Here is an 11,182-nt window from a genome sequence, read left to right on the forward strand (position 1 = left end):
TGTATTGTTTACAACAAGCACTTCAGGGTGAGGGATGTTACTCACTGATTTATAATGCTTAATTCTTCTCCCCCTGCTCCTTTCGAGCTCTCCATAAATCAAGTGGAGATGTCAACCCTGTGTCAACATTTCACTCAGCCTGCAAGTTGCAGGCAAGTTGGGACAGCAGATCTCGCGGGGAAGGTTGAGTCTTCTCCTCGACTGTCTTTCCCATTTTGATGAAACAATAAGAAGGTGAGGCTGGCACTTGTCAGTTATTTCTGAGTCACATTTCATTAGGTCTTTTTCAAACACTCCAGAGAACAATGTTGGAGGCAAGAGATCCAAACAACTCATGTTCCCGCTTGTGCACTTGAAGGTTAGGGCAGCAGCTGCTGTGGAATTACACTGGGAGGCTCAGCAGGTGTCTGATGGTCCTGGACCAGATCCGGATGATGTCAGGCAGCTCTCATCTTAGCAGGCTCCTCTTCCCCCTCCCCAACCCCACTGAGCTCCTGGGATAATCATTTTGAAAGCCTGAAGAGGCTGCTAAAGGGTTCCTCAAGAAGTGATGGGGCTGCCGGGAGGACTCAAAGCAAATTGGGTGCAGCTGGGCAGGGTCATTGAGGATCTGCAGGTGAGCCAGAGCTGGTGCCCTGGTAAACCCCAAGAGGAGAATTGAAGAGGTTTGGGTAAGAAATATTGCACAAGCCTGCAGGGTAAGATCTTAGAGAAACTAATGGGAACTGAGGACTCAAGGACTTCAGAGAGCTTCTGTCAGTAGCTTGCTTAGATAAGGTAAATCCCTTTGGAAAACCGGGAAGAAAAGCTTCCTTTCCCCAGGTAATTTGCACCATAGGTCTGGCAAAGAATATCCAAAGGTGGGGGTGGATTGTCAGGTTCCCTGCTTCAGATCAAAACTGAGCATTTTTGGCCCTTTACTCAAGGCAACCGACCAGGGAGCTGCTGAACCCTCAGCACTGCTCTGCCATCGTGAGGATGCCCAGGGTGTGACCTCCAGCAGTCACGGCAGTGGTGATGATGTCCCATGAGATCCCTCCTGCAGGGCTGAACATGCACACTTTGGGTCTTGGCTTTTGCCCAGGCTGAATTTAAACTGAGCAACTAAGTCCCCAGGGATGGTAGTCCTCTATTTCTTCTGCATTTCTGCTCCATACTTACATTATCAGGCGCTGGAACAGGCTGTCCAGGGAAGTGTTGGAGTCACCATCCCTGAAGGTGTTCAGAAAATGTGTAGTTGTGGTCCTGAGGGACATGATTTAGTGGCCATGGTGGTGCTGTGTTGATAGTTGAACTTGCTCTTAAAGGGCCTTTCCAGCCTCAATGATTCTGAGAGTCTATGACCAGACATTGGAACAGGCTGCCTAAGGGGGTGGTGAAGTCACCAACCCCAGAGATGTTCAGACAACATTTACATGTGTTCAAGAAACGTGTGGATGTGGCAGCTCAGGACATGATTTAGTGGCCATGGTGGTGTTGGGTTGATAGTTGGACTTACTCTTAAAGGTCTTTCCCAGATTCTGAGATTCTGTGACCAGACATTGGAACAGGCTGCCTAGGGAGGTGGTGGAGTCACCCTGGAGGTGTTAGATAACATGCACACGTGTTCAAGAAATGTGTGGCCATGGCAGCTCAGGACATGATTTAATGGCCATGGTGGTGTTGGGTTGATGGCTGGCCTTGATGATCTTAGAGGTCTTTTCCAAGTAAAACAATTCTATGACTGTATGTGTGCTGAGGGCCATGGGTTAGTGGGCATGGTGGTCTCAGTCTGGTGGCTGGACTTGGTCTTAAAGGCCTTTTCCAGCTTTAGAATAGAATTAACCAGGTTGGAAAAGACCTGGTTTGAGACCTTGGAGATCATGGAGTCACCCAACACCATCTAATCAACTAAACCATGGCACCAAGCGCCCCATCCAATCTCTTCCCAAGCACCTCCGGTGACGGCGACTCCACCACCTCCCTGGGCAGGATCCTGCAGCCGAAAGGAACTTCAGGAGGAGCCAGGCTGCAAAGCAAAGAGCCTGGCAGATGCAGGTGTGTGTGCATGGGGCTAGCTCACGCACCTCCTACCCACACCATGCCTCTGCTGGGCGGCCTTCTCAGCCTGCCGCTTTCCTAAGCGCCGGGGCTCGCCCGCGCCTAATAAACCAGAGTAAATAAATACATTTTAATGAGCCGCTGCCGCTAATTAACGCCGCTGAAAAGCAGATGTCTCCCTGAAGAGCTCATCAGGCAGCTGATTGCATAAGCTGGCCCATTAGGTGGGGATGAGTTGATTATTAAAAGAAAACATTTAAGCAGAGGCAGGCCGGCATAGTCATCTCCTCTTACATAAGGGCAAGCAGCAGCCGAACCGCGGCAGCCATGGAGGCTTCCGACCTGTAAAGAGCAAAGAGTGTTTGTGACCTCCTCGGTGAGAGAGCTTCTCCTTCATTGGTTTTGGTGGTGTTTTGGTTTGTTGGTTTTTTTTTTCCCAAGGGAAGGAGAGATCTTTCAAGAGATAATAAATAAAAGAAGCTCTGCTTGCTTTCACCTGAAGCAAGATGAGTCCTCGGGATTAGTTTGGATTAGTCTGTTGCTGGTGGCAGGGAGGTTTGGCTCTTGGCCACTGATTCACCTCGAAGACGTAGAGCTAATTGGAAAAGCACCTGCAAGGAGATGGAGCTCACCACCTGCACTTTGCTGAAAGAAAATAAGCCTACATAATTGACTACATTACCTATTAATGTTATGAAATCACCCCCGGGCAGTTTTGTTATTATTATTATTGTTGTTATTATTATTACCTTCTCCTCCCCACTCCCCTCCTTCCCTGCCTCCTTCTCCAAGCCTTCATAAACCAAAATTTAGTCTCTTGCTCTTTTTTTCTCCCCTTCCCTTGGAAGCCCCAAGATTGTGCCACCATAGCAAGAGCAGGGCTGCTCTGACTGACTGGCTTGGCCCTGCCTAGGAAATTCGTGGAATCATAGAATGGGGTTGAAAGGGACCTTAAAGATCATCACCTGGTTCCCATCCAAACTAATCCTTCTTGCCAAGGAGAAGAAATTGTTTGGCATTTACCTCCTTGTTCTCACACACAGCCTTCCTAGATTCTCTTTTGTTCCCCTTAAAAGTCCAATGGGAGTCTTCTGACTGCTTTATGTGCTGGTGGGATAACCCAGAGCAGCCTCACGATGACAGAAAACCTTCTTGCTGGCTTTTTGGTTGGCCATGGCCAGCTGCATGGGGTGGACTTTGCCCAGGAGAGGGTTGGAGCTTGGTGTGTTCGGTTGGTCTGGAGACAGGTGGGTTCCCTGCCTTGTAGTGACCGCTTTTGGTCACATCACCTCTTGCTACAAACCTTTGTGCCAAGAGCAGCTTGCAACAGATAGGGACAGGCATGTGGCCTCAGGGACTTGCATGCTCAGGACAGCCCTGTTCCTGGCAGTGGTTGAGGCATGCTGGGACAAAGAAAACCTCAGATGAAAACCTCCCTTGCTGCACAATTGCTAGGGAAAGGAAGGCAGAGGTAGGAACACTGGTGGAGAAAAGCAATAGGAGAGTCATCCTGGTTTATTTTCTCCCTCTCCACCCTTCCTGGCAACTTTGCTACATGCTTGAATCTAGCTCATATCAAACCATCTCTGTGTGGGTCAAAACAAAACAGATTAAGCATTTCAGGGCATTTCCTTGCTTTTTTCCCCCACATCCTGAGTGGAGAGGAAAGAAAGCCTAAGCTCCTGTGGTCAGAGATACCATGTCAAACCAGGGGCTTCAGTGGAGGAACAGGGAATAAAATTCAGGAGCCAAGCTGGTTCTGAAGTCATCCAGTCTCCAATCACCAACTCTTCATCCTCAGCATCAACCTCTGGAGATGCTGTGGGCTTCCAGCTTGACCAAGCAAACCCAGTTGCTCTTTGCCATGCCGAATCCCAAGTGGAAAGTGCGTAATTACTGTGGCTGGTTCCTAATTACTGCTGTTCTGTGTTGATAATTAATGATGTGACCTCACAGTTAATCAACTGTGTGGCTTTTGGATCTAAACAGCCCTGCCAAAACTACCCATGTGCCAAAAGCAGTCAGGGTCAGCAGGAGGCAGTTGAGGAGCAGCAGTCAGAGAAGCCTCCTGCCTAAGGCATGGGCTGTGTGGGCAGGGCTGAGGAAGGGGAGGTTGGCAAGTGAGGGAGGATGAAGTGATTGGGATTTTGGGTTGAAAACAAACAGGTCTCAGCAGAGCTCTTCTGAACACTGTGCCTGGAGAAGGAAATTTGAAGCCTGCTAAGATGCTGGAGCTTCTGCCCATCACTGATGCTTGGAACTCACCTACATCTCAGGGTAGATCCAGAGTGAAAATTCACTGTGCTCAGGCACACAAAAGTAGAGCAATTCCTAGCAGGGAGTCCAGAGCCAGACTTTCATGTACCATGTTCTGAATGTTCAATAACTCAATCCCTTGATGATAGGTTTGGTTTCTTCCTGAGGCTCCCAAGGACTTTTACTCTTATTATTTCTTTTTCCCCTCCCTTCCCCTTTCTTTTTCCCCTCCCTTCCCCTTTCTTTTTCCCCTCCCTTCCCCTTTCGTTTTCCCCTCCCTTCCCCTTTCTTTTTCCCCTCCCTTCCCCTTTCTTTTTCCCCTCCCTTCCCCTTTCTTTTTCCCCTCCCTTCCCCTTTCTTTTTCCCCTCCCTTCCCCTTTTTCCCTTCCCTTCCCCTTTCTTTTCCCCCTCCCTTCCCTTTTCCTTTCCCCCTTGCTATTTTTCACTCTTCATGGGTTTTTTACTCTTATTGCTTCCTTTTCCCTCCTATTACTTCAACTGACCTCAGAAGAAAAGCGCAGCCTCCAAACAGGAGCTCAGATTACCAAAGCTATTATCCCATTGAGGCTGATGAGTGATTATTTTATATATAAAGATATAGGTATGTATAAACTCTTTTTTTCCCCTTGCAAAGGCAGCAGTTCAATAAATAATGACTGTTTCTTAATCCCACAGCTATTTCTCCTTCGCTGTAAAAAATTAATTGGTTTTCCATCATCTGTTTCCCTCTGACCTGGAGGGATCTGGCACGGCGTTGGTGCCCCTGCTTCAACATGCTCCTCATAATCTTGGTCATGCCCATGCCACAGAATCTGGGGGATAAACAAACTAATGGGAGATGTTCGAGGCACCTCCAGGAAGGTTTAGTCATCAGGACGCTTTGTGCCGCTGGAGCATCCATCCGGCCGGGGAGCAATTAAAGCTCTCAAGCCTTGACGAGGGAAGCACTCAGCTCGCCGGGGTGTAGCCTGACAGAGAGAGTCACAGAGAGGTTAGAGGCTTTGCCCCAGACCACACAGTGAGTCAGTGCCACCCCCTCCCCCCAGAAAAAAGGGCAAGATTCCCCCATGGTCTGCTTCTGCTCTCCCAAGAAAGACAGTGAGCTGCCTGAAAGAGGCCAGCGCACGGCCATGAGGAGGATGAAGGTGGTGGAACATCATCTGTACGAGGAGAGACTGAGGGAGCTGAGGGCTCTTCAGCACAGAGTAGAGGAGACTGAGAGGTGACCTCATCAATGTTTACAAAGATGTAAATGGTGAGTCCTGGGAGGATGGAGCCAGGCTCTGCTGGGTGGTGCCCAGTGGCAGCACAAGGGGCAGTGGTGGAAGTTGAGGCAGAGGAAGTTTCCATGGAAACATGAAGAAGAATGATTTCACTGTGAGGGTGACAGAACACTGGAACAGGCTGCCCAGGGTGGGTGTGGAGTCTCCCTCTCTGGAGATATTCAAGACCTGCCTGGATGTGTTCCTGTGTGATGTGCTCTAGGTGCTCCTGCTCTGGCAGTGGGGGCTGCACTGGATGAGCTTTCAAGGTCCCTTCCAGCCCCTGAAATTCTGTGATTCTTGCCCGTCATGTACCAATGGTCTGACTCACAACTCGAGTCCCCTTCCACAGGGACTTAACTGGGGACAGCCAGAAGGGCAGGAGCAGAATCAAGCTGCTCCAGGGGGAGTTTAGGTTGGAGGTGAGGGGAAAGTTCTTCCCAGAGAGAGTTGTTAGCCACTGGAATGTGCTGCCCAGGGAGGTGGTGGAGTCCCCATCCCTGGAGGTGTTCAAGAGGGGATTGGATGTGGCACTTGGTGCCATGGTTTAGTCATGAGGTCTGTGGTGCCAGGTTGGACTTGATGATCTTTGAGGTCTCTTCCAACCCTGGTGATTCTGTGATTCTGTGACTTCAGGTTATCAAGGCCAGTCTGCTCTTGTCCCATAGCTGAACCCCACCACAAGCCCCACATTGAACCTGGGGACTGTTTGGACTTCATCTTTGCAGCCCCTTGCTGCTTAATCTCCCATTTTTGCATGCCCTGATGCTACCAGATCCAGCACCAGGGGGGAGCACTGGCAAGAAGGTAGCAGTTCTTTGACAGTTTAAGATAAGCATTTAGAGGAAAAGGTGGTTCACAGGAGGGAAAAAAAGGCTTCCTTTCACTCTCTGTCACCTTCTTTTAGATGCTCCAGGGCTACCCTGGGCCCAGCCTGCTCCTGGAAGCATCTCTGCTCCCTGCTCTTCTTCTGTAAATGCTATCATCTTTTTCATCTTCTGTACCCTCCAACTCTCACCCTTTGAACCTCAACCTTTGCAGGTTGCTGAGGGAACTGGGAAGCCCTTAAAGCTTCTCAGCAGCACCTCTGAAAGTGCTTGCTGCAGGGTGACTTTAAGAGTTGTTTTCCCCCAGCTTCTTTTTCCTGTCTGCCGTGTGCAGGTGCTGATCATCTCTCTCATCAGGAGAGCACATGGCATTCCTAAACCAGCCCCAGGTGCTCCTGCCTCTCTCACCACAGCAATGCTTTGCCTGAAGCTTCTCGTGTGCACCGTTGCAGGTCCCCGGGAGGACAGCTCGCAGCAGCAAGGAGCTACCGCCCCCATTTACCTGGGAAAAGCTGGAACTGCAGGGAGGAACGGGTAAGTTGCAACCGGTGGGACTTTTGCATCTCATAGTCTGTGTCCTGGCTGCTTTCCGTGGACTGCAGAGAGTCAGACTTTTGGAGTCTGCTGTCTCCTATCTTGAAGGCCTTAGAGGTCTTTCCCAGCCTTAATGATCAGAGGATCCTTGGGGTCCTTTCCAACCCTAACAATTCTGTAGTGTCCAGAGAAGGGCAATGAAGCTGATGAAAGGTGTGGAGAACAGGGCTGGTGAGGAGCAGCAGTGGGAACTGAGGTGGTTTGGTGTGGAGAAGAGGAGGCTAAGGAGAGACCTCATTGCTCTCTACAGCTCCTTGAAAGGAGGTTGGAGCCAGGAGGAGGTTGGTGTCTTCTCCCTAGAAACAAGTAATAGGACATGAGGAAGTAGCCTTAAGATGCACCAGGGGAGGTTTTGGTTGCACAATTTCTTTCCTGCAAGAGTGGTCAGGCGTTGGAACAGGCAGCCCAGGGTGGTGGAGCCTCCATGCCTGGAGATGTTCAAGTGTGGACATGGTTTAGTGATCTTGGGAGTGCTGGGTTAGCAGTTTGCCTTGATGATCTCTTCCAACCTTAATGATTCTTTGTTTCCATTCTATGATTCTCTGGTCCTAGCCACTGATGGGGGCTGAAATGGCCATCGTTGTTAGTTACTGGTGTGAAGGAACAGCAAGCTGGGAAGAACACTGCTTGCCCTGCTTGGGATGGGGCCAGCAGCCTGGTGTTCTTCCCTGGGAGGGGATTCAATGATTGCTTGTGCACAGATTGTGTCTGAAAGAGTTAACTGGTGGGGAAACAAGAGCCAGTTCAGCCTAAGGGAGGCAGCAAGTACAAGCACTTTCCTAATGTGAAGCTTTGTTTAATTAGGTCTGATGAAGGCTTCAGTGGGAGCCATCACTGCCACTGCATTTGCTGGAGCGAATTCCTTCCCTTTGATTCGTAATCTGCTTCCATCCCCACTGGCCAATCTTGTCCAAACAGCCCCATGGGCTGTGAAATCAGATGGAAAATGTGGGCTCATATGGCACAGCCAGAGACAGAAGGGTGTGAAGGGGAGGCCAGGAGGTTACAGGATTCATCCTTCAAACTACCTCCACGCATGTTGGGACCTAACTCTTACAGATCAGGTCCTGTACAAGAAGGACATGGAGGCCCTGGAGTGGGTGCAGAGAAGGGCAACACATCTGCAGAAGGGTCTGGAGAACAGGGCTGGGGAGGAGCAGCTCGGGGTGTTAAGTGTGGAGAAAGAGGAGGCTGAGGGGAGACCTCATTGCTCTCTAGAACTCCCTGAAAGGAGGTTGGTCTCTTTCCCCAATAACTAGCAACAGAACAAGAGGAAACGGCCTCAAGCTGCACCAGAGAAGGTTTAGGTTGGAGGTTAGGAACAATTTCTTTGTTGCAAGAGTGGTCAGGGATTGAAACAGGCTGCCCAGGGAGGTGGTGGAGTCTCCATGCCTGGATGCCTTCAAAAAGTGTGTAGACATGGCACTTCAGGACATGGTTTAATGGCCATGGTGGTGTCAGTTTGATGGTTGGACTCTATGACCTTAGAGGTCTTTTCCAACTGAATTGATTCTATGATTCCTCAGAGGCTTGCCACAAATTCAGCTGGACAGTCCCAGTGGAAGCACAGAGCAGCCCCAACACCAGTCATGAAAGATGCTTCATGTCATCCACACAGCAAACCCACATCGTCATCATGTCCCTGTCCCTAAAGCCAAGTTTCACCTTGAGACACCTTTGCAAACCAAATCAGGAGGGACAAAGCATGGATGGAAACATCAGCTGCATAGGATGAATTCAAAGGTATTCCTACTCTTATAGCAAGAAAGTGTTCAGGAGATGCACATCCCTTTGCCAGGGCAAAGAGGGTGAGAGTGGTCACAGCAAGCACCTCTCCTCCTACAGACAGGGTACTTCTTACTGCATCCCAGGAGTTGGCCTTCTTTGTCACAAGGGCTCATTGCTGGCTCATGGATCACAGAATCACCAAGGTTGGAAGAGACCTCAAAGATCATCAAGTCCAACCTATCACCCAGCACCTCATGACTAAACCATGGCACCAAGTGCCACATCCAATCCCCTCTTGAACACCTCCAGGGATGGGGACTCCACCACCTCCAATGGCTAACAACTCTCTCAGTGAAGAACTTTCACCTCACCTCCAGCCTAAACTTCCCCTGGCACAGCTTGAGACTGTGTCCTCTCAAGCAACCAGCACAAGAACAAGAGAAGAGACCAACCCCCTCCTGGCTACAACCACCCTTCAGGTAGTTGTAGAGAGCAAGAAGGTCTCCCCTGAGCCTCCTGTTCTCCAGGCTAAACCCCAGCTCCCTCAGCCTCTCCTCGTAGGGCTGTGCTCATAGCCTCTCCCCAGCCTCCTTGCCCTTCTCTGGACACATTCAAGTGTCTTATCCATTATTGTCTCATGATCCAGTGGTTAATTACTTCATCTCTTCCCAGTTCCACCTTACTGCTTCATTTGATGTCCTCAAGGGGCTCGGATCAGGATCCTGCACTGCGTGGCACGCAGATGGCAGCGCTTCCAGGCAGGAGCTGAGGGATTGTGGCATCATTCCCTAGGGGAAAGCAGGTCTAGGAACTCCACTGAGACACAGGCTTCACAAACTCATCCCAGATGTATTCCTTTACTAAAATGTAGCAGAAATGGCCCTGAGAGCTGCATTTCCTCATTACTCATCATTTGCCCTTGGAATACTTCTTTCACCGCTGCTCTCCAGCAGCAGCCCCAGCAGCTGGAGGAGCGGCAGTAAAACTCCAAGAGCATCCACCTAATTACATCGCGGCTTAATTATCCCCTTTCTCCGTGGCTCCATCCTAATGAGGTCTTCAGGTTGTTAAGAGCTGATGATGAAGTGGCTGTAGAGCTGTTGTTATCTGCTCCTCACCTGAATAAAAGCCATTCAAGGACCGGAGAGAGCCCTTGAAAGGGTGCAGCCTCCCTCTTTCTGCCTCACACACAAAACAAGCCGGGTTGTGAAATGCCTCTTGGAAAGGGAGATAAAAAAATTAAACAGCCACAGGGCAGCCAGCTTGGTGGATGGGTTCCAGAACCATTAGGTCATAGATTATTCTTTTCTTTTCTTTTTCCTTTTTTTCTTTCTTCATTTTTTTTTTCTTGAAATACTTTTTCCCCTCTCTCTCTCTCTCTCTCTCTCTCCCAAACTACACCTGGGCACTTCTCCAGCAATTATCAAAAGTCACTTTTTATAGCCAGGGTGTCTTCTACAGCACAGCTCTGCAGCTTCTCTTCCATTGGCTTCCTTCTCATCCCATCCCAAAGCTTTTCTTTATTTATTTTGTGTTAAGGTGGAACAGCTCTGGAGGCACCAACTCCTATTTTTAGCCTGCAGAAGAGGAGGCTCAGGGGAGACCTTCTTGCTCTCTCCAACTCCCTGAAGGGAGGTTGTAAACAGGTGGGGGTTGGTCTCTTCTCCCAGGCAACCAACACACAGAACAAGAAGACACAGTCTCAAGCTGTGCCAGGGGAAGTTTAGGCTGGAGGTGAGGAGAAAGTTCTTCCCAGAAAGAGAGATTTGCCATTGGGATGTGCTGCCCAGGGAGGTGGTGGAGTCCCCATCCCTGGAGGTGCTCAGGAGGGGATTAGATGTGGCACTTGGAGCCATGGTTTAGTTAGTCATGAGGTGTTGAGTGGCAGGTTGGACTTGATGATCTCTGAGGTCTTTTCCAGCCTTACTGATTCTATGGTTCCAAAACCTTGGAGACTTGGCACTTTGGGACATGGTTTGGTGATTATGGTAGTGTTGGGTTGATGGTTGGGCCTGATGGTCTTGGAGGTCTTTTCCAACTTTATTGATTCTATGATTCAAGTTGGAAGAGACCTCTAAGACTAAGTCCAACCTATCACCCAAGACCTCATGACTACTACACCATGGCACCAAGTGCTACATCCAGTCCCCTCTTGAACACTTAATGATTCTGTGAGTGCTACAGAGATAGAGCAGAGGCTATTTGACTGCCTCACTGAAACATTTATTATGTTCCTGCCTCTCTGGCCAAACACTTTTTGAGTGGACAACCCTGTCTCACTCAGTTCTCCCTTTAGATGCCAAGTTCTTTAGGCTGCTCATCACCCCTGCTGCTTACCCTCTTGCATAAAGCAGATGGCTGATTGTCCTCAATCCCCAAACTGAAATTCATTTAAATCCAAGTAGATAATTGAAGCTTGTTGGATCAATATCAGGCAATGATCTAATATATTGACTGGAGATGCCTATCTGCCCA

Source organism: Dryobates pubescens, chromosome 34 (assembly GCF_014839835.1).
Source record: "Dryobates pubescens isolate bDryPub1 chromosome 34, bDryPub1.pri, whole genome shotgun sequence".
NCBI classification, from domain to species: domain Eukaryota; kingdom Metazoa; phylum Chordata; class Aves; order Piciformes; family Picidae; genus Dryobates; species Dryobates pubescens.